Source organism: Coregonus clupeaformis, chromosome 14 (genome assembly GCF_020615455.1).
Source record: "Coregonus clupeaformis isolate EN_2021a chromosome 14, ASM2061545v1, whole genome shotgun sequence".
NCBI lineage: Eukaryota > Metazoa > Chordata > Actinopteri > Salmoniformes > Salmonidae > Coregonus > Coregonus clupeaformis.
Window position 1 is genome coordinate 14,115,258 of NC_059205.1, and position 8,083 is coordinate 14,123,340.

The following is an 8,083-nucleotide window of genomic DNA, read 5'->3' on the forward strand; positions in this document are numbered from 1 at the left end:
GCCAGTGAATGCATTCGCTTTAGCTCACCAGGTAGCTGACTCTAGTTGGGCATATACAATGAGTGTACAAAACATTAAGAACACATTCCTAAAATTGAGTTGCCCTCAGAACAGCCTCAATTCGTCGGGGCATGGACTCTACAAGGTGTCGAAAGCGTTCCACAGGGATGCTGGCCCATGTTGACTGCAATGCTTCCCACAGTTGTGTCAAGTTGGCTGGATGTCTTTTGGGTGGTGAACCATTCTTGATACACACAGGAAACTGTTGAGAGTGAAACACAGCAGCGTTGCAGTTCTTGACACAAACCGGTACGCCTGGCAGCTACTACCATACCCTGTTCAAAGGCACTTAAATATTTTATTTTACCTCATTCACCCTGTGGATGGCACGCATACACAATCCATGTCTCAATTGTCTCAAGGCTTAAAAATCCTTCTTTAACCTGTCTCCTGCCTTCATCTACACTGATTGAAGTTGATTTAACAAGTGAAATAAATAAGGGATCATAGTTTTGACCTGGATTCACCTGATCAGTCTATGTCATGGAAAGAGCATGTGTTCTTAATGTTTTGTACACTTAGTGTATACAATTTCAAAACATTTGGAAATCAATTCATCCGCCATCACTAACAAAATGGAAAAATAAAATGATTTATAATTGAAATATTGAAATAGCAAGGGTGACTGAGAAAAACGAATTAGTACAATTTAAGGCCATGTGGCAAACAATAATGCAGGCACCAGGGATGGAGGTGTGAGCATGCGGGTCTGGGCAGAGGAGATGTAGTCGTTGTTTGTGTGCATCTGTAAGTTGTTAGTATGTTTATGTTTGTATTTGGTGTGAAGAAAAAGGGAAAAACTGAAATGTATACAAAATAAAAAGAAATGGTCTAAAATGAATGTAGTGATACCAGCGATAGGCTGGTAATTCACAACTCTTAACTCACATATTTACAAATGCAGTGATGGAGAACCATACAGACACTTTGCAGGAACAACTTTATTTATCTGTAGCCTACTATACAGTACTTGAGTATGCCAATACTTTCTGTTTCAACTGAGTCTATGTTATTAATATCAATATCTCTACGATGCTCAACAAATGATGTACATCTTCCCACATAAAATTGTTGTAAATTATTCATGGCACTGACCCTGTTATATAGCTTACAATCTCATGTTTCTCTTATTTCTCATGTGTTTATTTACTTTATATTATTTTACCTTTATATTGAATATGACATTTTTGGGAAAGAGCTTGCAAGTAAGCATTTCACTGTAATGTTTAACACCTGCTGTATCCTGTGCACGTGACAAATACAGTGCCTTCAGAAACTTTTCATACCCCTTGACTCCACATTTTGTTGTGTTACAGCCTGAATAAATAAAAATCGATTAAATGTATTTATTTTCTCACCAATCTACACACAATACCCAATAATGACAAAGTGAAAACATGTTTTTAGTAATCTTTGCAAATTTATTGAAAATGAAATACAGAAATATCTAATTTACATAAATATTCCCACCCCTGAGTCAATACATCTTAGAATCACCTTTGGCAGCGATTACAGCTGTGAGTATTTCTGGGTAAGTCTCTAAGAGCTTTGAACACCTGGATTGTACAATATTTACCCACTATTCTTTTCAGAATTCTTCAAGCTCTGTCAAATTGGTTGCTGATCATTGCTAGACCACCATTTTAAAGTCTTGCCATAGATTTTCAAGCAGATTTAAGTCAAAACTGTAATTTGGCTACTTAAGAACATTCACTGTCTTCTTGGTAAGCAACTCCAGTGTATATTTGGCCTTATGTTTTAAGTTATTGTCCTGCTGAAAGGTGAATTAATCTCCCAGTGTCTAGTGGAAAGTGGACTGAACCAGGATTTCCTCTAGGATTTTGCCTGTGCTTAGCTCCATTCCGTTTATTTTTTATCATGAAAATCTCCCCAGTCCTTAACGATTACAAGCATACCCATAACATGATGCAGCCACCACTATGCTTGAAAATATCGAGAGTGGTACTCAGTAATGTGTTGTATTGGATTAGCCCCAAACATAACACTTTTATTATTATATATATTTTTTTATACACATACACATACATATACATATACATACACATACAGTGAGGGAAAAAAGTATTTGACGCCCCTGCTGTTTTTGTATGTTTTCCCACTGACAAAGACATGATCAGTCTATAATTTTAATGGTAGGTTTATTTGAACAGTGAGAGACAGAATAACAACAAAAAAATCCAGAAAAACGCATGTCAAAAATGTTATTAATTGATTTGCATTTTAATGAGGGAAATAAGTATTTGACCCCTCTGCAAAACATGACTTAGTACTTGGTGGCAAAACCCTTGCTGGCAATCACAGAGGTCAGACGTTTCTTGTAGTTGGCCACCAGGTTTGCACACATCTCAGGAGGGATTTTGTTCCACTCCTCTTTGCAGATCTTCTCCAAGTCATTAAGGTTTCGAGGCTGACGTTTGGCAACTCGAACCTTCAGCTCCCTCCACAGATTTTCTATGAGATTAAGGTCTGGAGACTGGCTAGGCCACTCCAGGACCTTAATGTGCTTCTTCTTGAGCCACTCCTTTGTTGCCTTGGCCGTGTGTTTTGGGTCATTGTCATGCTGGAATACCCATCCACGACCCATTTTCAATGCCCTGGCTGAGGGAAGGAGGTTCTCACCCAAAATGTGATGGTACATGGCCCCATCCATCGTCCCTTTGATGCGGTGACGTTGTCCTGTCCCCTTAGCAGAAAAACACCCCCAAAGCATAATGTTTCCACCTCCATGTTTGACGGTGGGGATGGTGTTCTTGGGGTCATAGGCAGCATTCCTCCTCCTCCAAACACGGCGAGTTGAGTTGATGCCAAAGAGCTCGATTTTGGTCTCATCTGACCACAACACTTTCACCCAGTTCTCCTCTGAATCATTCAGATGTTCATTGGCAAACTTCAGACGGCCCTGTATATGTGCTTTCTTGAGCAGGGGGACCTTGCGGGCGCTGCAGGATTTCAGTTCTTCACGGCGTAGTGTGTTACCAATTGTTTTCTTGGTGACTATGGTCCCAGCTGCCTTGAGATCATTGACAAGATCCTCCCGTGTAGTTCTGGGCTGATTCCTCACCGTTCTCATGATCATTGCAACTCCACGAGGTGAGATCTTGCATGGAGCCCCAGGCCGAGGGAGATTGACAGTTATTTTGTGTTTCTTCCATTTGCGAATAATCGCACCAACTGTTGTCACCTTCTCACCAAGCTGCTTTGCAATGGTCTTGTAGCCCATTCCAGCCTTGTGTAGGTCTACGATCTTGTCCCTGACATCCTTGGAGAGCTCTTTGGTCTTGGCCATGGTGGAGAGTTTGGAATCTGATTGATTGATTGCTTCTGTGGACAGGTGTCTTTTATACATGTAACAAACTGAGATTAGGAGCACTCCCTTTAAGAGTGTGCTCCTAATCTCAGCTCGTTACCTGTATAAAAGACACCTGGGAGCCAGAAATCTTTCTGATTTAGAGGGGGTCAAATACTTATTTCCCTCATTAAAATGCAAATCAATTTATAACATTTTTGACATGCGTTTTTCTGGATTTTGTTGTTGTTATTCTGTCTCTCACTGTTCAAATAAACATACCATTAAAATTATAGACTGATCATTTCTTTGTCAGTGGGCAAACGTACAAAATCAGCAGGGGATCAAATACTTTTTTCCCTCACTGTATATACACATGTACACACATACACACACACATACACACATTCATACATACACATACTTATCCTTTAAAAAAAAATATATTCCCCTTTATTACTTTCCAACCCCGCCACCCTTTCCCTACTTGGAGTAAACTAGTGAACAACAATGCTTAGGCCTCTACTTCCAGCTTATACTTACTATCTACATTTTATGGACACAGTCAATTTTACAATAATTATATTTTGTTAGTTTTTTCTCCTGAACTTCTTCTACTCTCAACCTCTCCGATCATTTTCATGATGTCCATCTGGTTTGCTTCTATATGCCATATCTTTCTAACTGTGCTCTTTCACAAAAGCTCCCAACCTACAACCTATATACTTATTATGGACACAGTATGCTTACATTATTAGTTATCTTGTTATTATTTGTTGTTAGTTGTTATTAGTCCCATCCTTCAATTCCATTCAACACCTCCCATCTATCTCTTAACACCATCCATATAGGATTTATATTTCCCATATATATTTCAACTGTACTGTGATGTCTTACAAAAGTTCTGAACCTTTGAATTCTCATTGTTTCTACAGATTGTGAATTGAAAATAAACATTTTTGCTAAAAGTATTATTATAACATAACACTTTGTATTCAGGACAAAAAGTGAATTGCTTTGCCACATTTTTTGCAGTATTACTTTAGTGCCTTGTTGCATACAGGATGCATGTTTTGGAATATTTTTATTTTTGACAGGCATTGGAAAACCTCCCTGGTCTTTGTGGTTTAATCTGTGTTTGAAATTCACTGCTCGACTAAACAATGCATACAGATGCCTTTTATACAATGAACAAAAATATAAACTCAACATGCAACACTTTCAAAGATTTTACTGAGTTACAGTTCATATAAGGAAATCAGTCAATTGAAATAAATAAATTAGGCCCTAATCTATGGATTTCACATGACTGGGAATACAGATATGCATATGTTGGTCATGGATACCTTAAAAAAGATTGGGGCATGGATCAGAAAACCAGTCAGTATCTGTTGTGACCACCATTTGCCTTATGCAGCGCAACACATCTAGAGCTGATCAGGCTGTTGATTGTGGTCTGTGGAATGTTGGACCACTCCTCTTCAATGGCTGTGTGAAGTTGCTGGATATTGGCGGGAACTGGAACACGCTGACATACATGTTGATCCAGAGCATCCCAAACATGCTCAATGGGTTACATGTATGGTGAGTATGCAGGCCATGGAAGAACTGGGACATTTTCAGCTTCCAGGAATTGTGTACAGATCCTTGAGACATGGGGCCCTGCATTATCATATTGAAATATGAGGTGATTGGCATAACAATGGGCCTCAGGATCTCGTCATCGCATTCAAATTGCCAATCGATAAAATGCAATTGTTTTTGTTGTCCATAGCTTATGCCTGCCCATATCATAACCCCACAACCACCATGGGGCACTCTGTTCACAACGTTGACATCAGCAAACCACTCGCCAACACAATGCCTGCCATCTGCCCGGTACAGTTGAAATCGGGATTAATTTGTGAAGAGCACACTTCTCCAGCGTACCAGTGACCATCGAAGGTGAGCATTTGCCCACTGAAGTCAGTTACGATGCCGAACTACAGTCAGGTCAAGACCCTGGTGAGGATGATGAGCACGCAGATGAGCTTCCCTGAGACGGTTTCTGACAGTTTGTGCAGAACTACTTTGGTTGTGCAAACCCAAAGTTTCATCAGCTGTCCGGGTGGGTGGTCTCAGACGATCCCCAGGTGAAGAAGCCAGATGTGGAGGTCCTGGGCTGGCGTAGTTACACATGATCTGTGGTTGTGAGGCTGGTTGGACGTACTGCCAAATTCTCTAAAACTATGTTTGAGGCAGCTTATGAACATTCAATTCTCTGGCAACAGCTCTGGTGGACATTCCTGCAGTCAGTATGCCAATTGCACGCTCCCTCAAAACTTGAGACATCTGTGGCATTGTGTTGTGTGACAAAACTGCATATTTTAAAGTGGCCTTTTATTGTTCCCAGCACAAGGTGCACCTGTGTAATGATCATGCTGTTTATTCAGCTTCTTGATATGCCACACCTGGATGGATTATCTTGGCAAAGGAGAAATGCTCACTAATAGGGATGTAAACACATTTATGCACAAAATAGGAGATAAATAAGCTTTTTGTGCATATGGAACATTTCTGGGATCTTTTATTTCAGCTCATGAAACATGGGACCAAGACTTTACATGTTGCATTTATATTTTTGTTCAGTGTACATACCATAACATACACTACATTACCAAAATTATGTGGACACCTGCTCGTCGAACATCTCATTGCAAGATCATGGGCATTAATATGGAGTTGGTCCCCCCTTTGCTGCTATAACAGCCTCTACTCTTCTGGGAAGGCTTTCCACTAGATGTTGGAACATTGCTGCGGGGAGCATTAGTGAGGTCGGGCACTGATGTTGGGCGATTAGCCCTGGCTCGCAGTCGGCGTTCCAATTCATCCCAAAGGTGTTCGATAGGGTTGAGGTCAGGGCTCTGGGCAGGCCAGTCAACTTCTTCCACACCAATCTCGACAAACCATTTCTGTATGGACCTCGCTTTGTGCACGGGGGCATTGTCATGCTGAAACAGGAAAGGGCCTTCCCCAAACTGTTGCCACAAAGTTGGAAGCACAGAATCGTCTAGAATGTAATTGTATGCTGTAGCGTTAAGATTTCCCTTCATTTCCCGACACTTTGGTGCGGCTGGCTTCCAGTTTAAGCGAGCAGTGTGTCAAGAAGCAGTGCGGCTTGGCGGGTCGAGTTTCGGCGGACGCATGGCTCTCAATCTTCGCCTCTCCCGAGTCCGTACGGGAGTTGCAGTGATGGGACAAGACTGTAACTACCAATTGGGGAGAAAAAAGGAGTAAAAAGTACACACTAAAAATAAATGTAAAAAAGCCCGAACCATGAGAAACAGCCCCAGACCGTTATTCCTCCTCTACCAAACTTTACATTCTATGCATTCGGGCAGGTAGCGTTCTCTTGGCATCCGGCAAACCCAGATTTGTCCGTTGGACTGCCAGATGGTGAATCGTGATTCATCACTCCAGAGAACGCGTTTCCACTACTCCAGAGTCCAATGGCAGCAAACTTTACACCACTCCAGCCGACGCTTGGCATTGCGTATGGTGATCTTAGGCTTGTGTGCAGCTGCTCAGCCATGGAAACCCATTTCATGAAGCTCCCTACGAACAGTTATTGTGCTGACTTTGTTTCCAGAGGCAGTTTGGAACTCAATAGTGAGTGTTGCAACCGAGGACAGCCGATTTTAATGCGCTACGCGCTTCAGCACTCAGTGGTCCCGTTCTGTGAGCTTGTGTGGCCTTCCACTTCGCAGTTGAGCCGTTGTTGCTCCTAGACGTTTCCACTTCACAATAACAGCACTTACAGTTGACCGCAGCCGCTCTACCAGGGCAGAAATTTGACGAACTGACTTGTTGGAAAGGTGGCATCCTGTGACAGTGCCACGTTGAAAGTCACTGAGCTCTTCAGTATGGCCATTCTACTGCCAATGTTTGTCTATGGAGATTACATGGCTGTGTGCTCGATTTTATACACGTCAGCAACGGGTGTGGCTGAAATAGCCGAATCCACTAATTTGAAGAGGTGACCACATACTTTTGTATATATAGTGTATAAACATCTGACTTGAAGGAAATATGAAATTATATATTCATCAATGACACAAAACAGGGACATCGAAGAGCACCATATCAACTATTATTATTATTATTATTATAATCTAAGAGCGCACAGATTCTTCTGCTTTTTCATTTTCGGAATTAGACCAGCACAAATAACATAAAATGTAAAACAGCATATTGTGATTTTTGGTGGGTGAGTCACAAATGGAGAAACAACTGGATGCGTATGGTAGGTTTAATATAAAATACTAGGTCAACTCCAGCAGAATGAGAAACAGAAATGCACACTCAACAGAATTAAAACAAGGAAGCCAAGCCTAAACACAGTTATATCAACACCCTTCTTGTCAATTTAACAGGTCCATGTTGCTGCTGTCAATTTAACAGGTCCATGTTCCTGCTGTGGCCTGCTTTCTGTGTGTGTACTGACATGTACAGGATATGTAACTGATAGATTCATACACACGCACACTACATGTTAATGATTTAAATGTAATTTGTAAAGCCTTTTGACTGTAATGTATTTTTCGTTATGTGTCGGACCCGAGTAAGATTAGCTGTCGCCAGTGGTGTAAAAATACTTTAAAGTACTACTTAAGTAGGTTTTTTGGGTATCTGTACTTTACTGTACTATTCATATTTTTGACAACTTTTACTTCTACT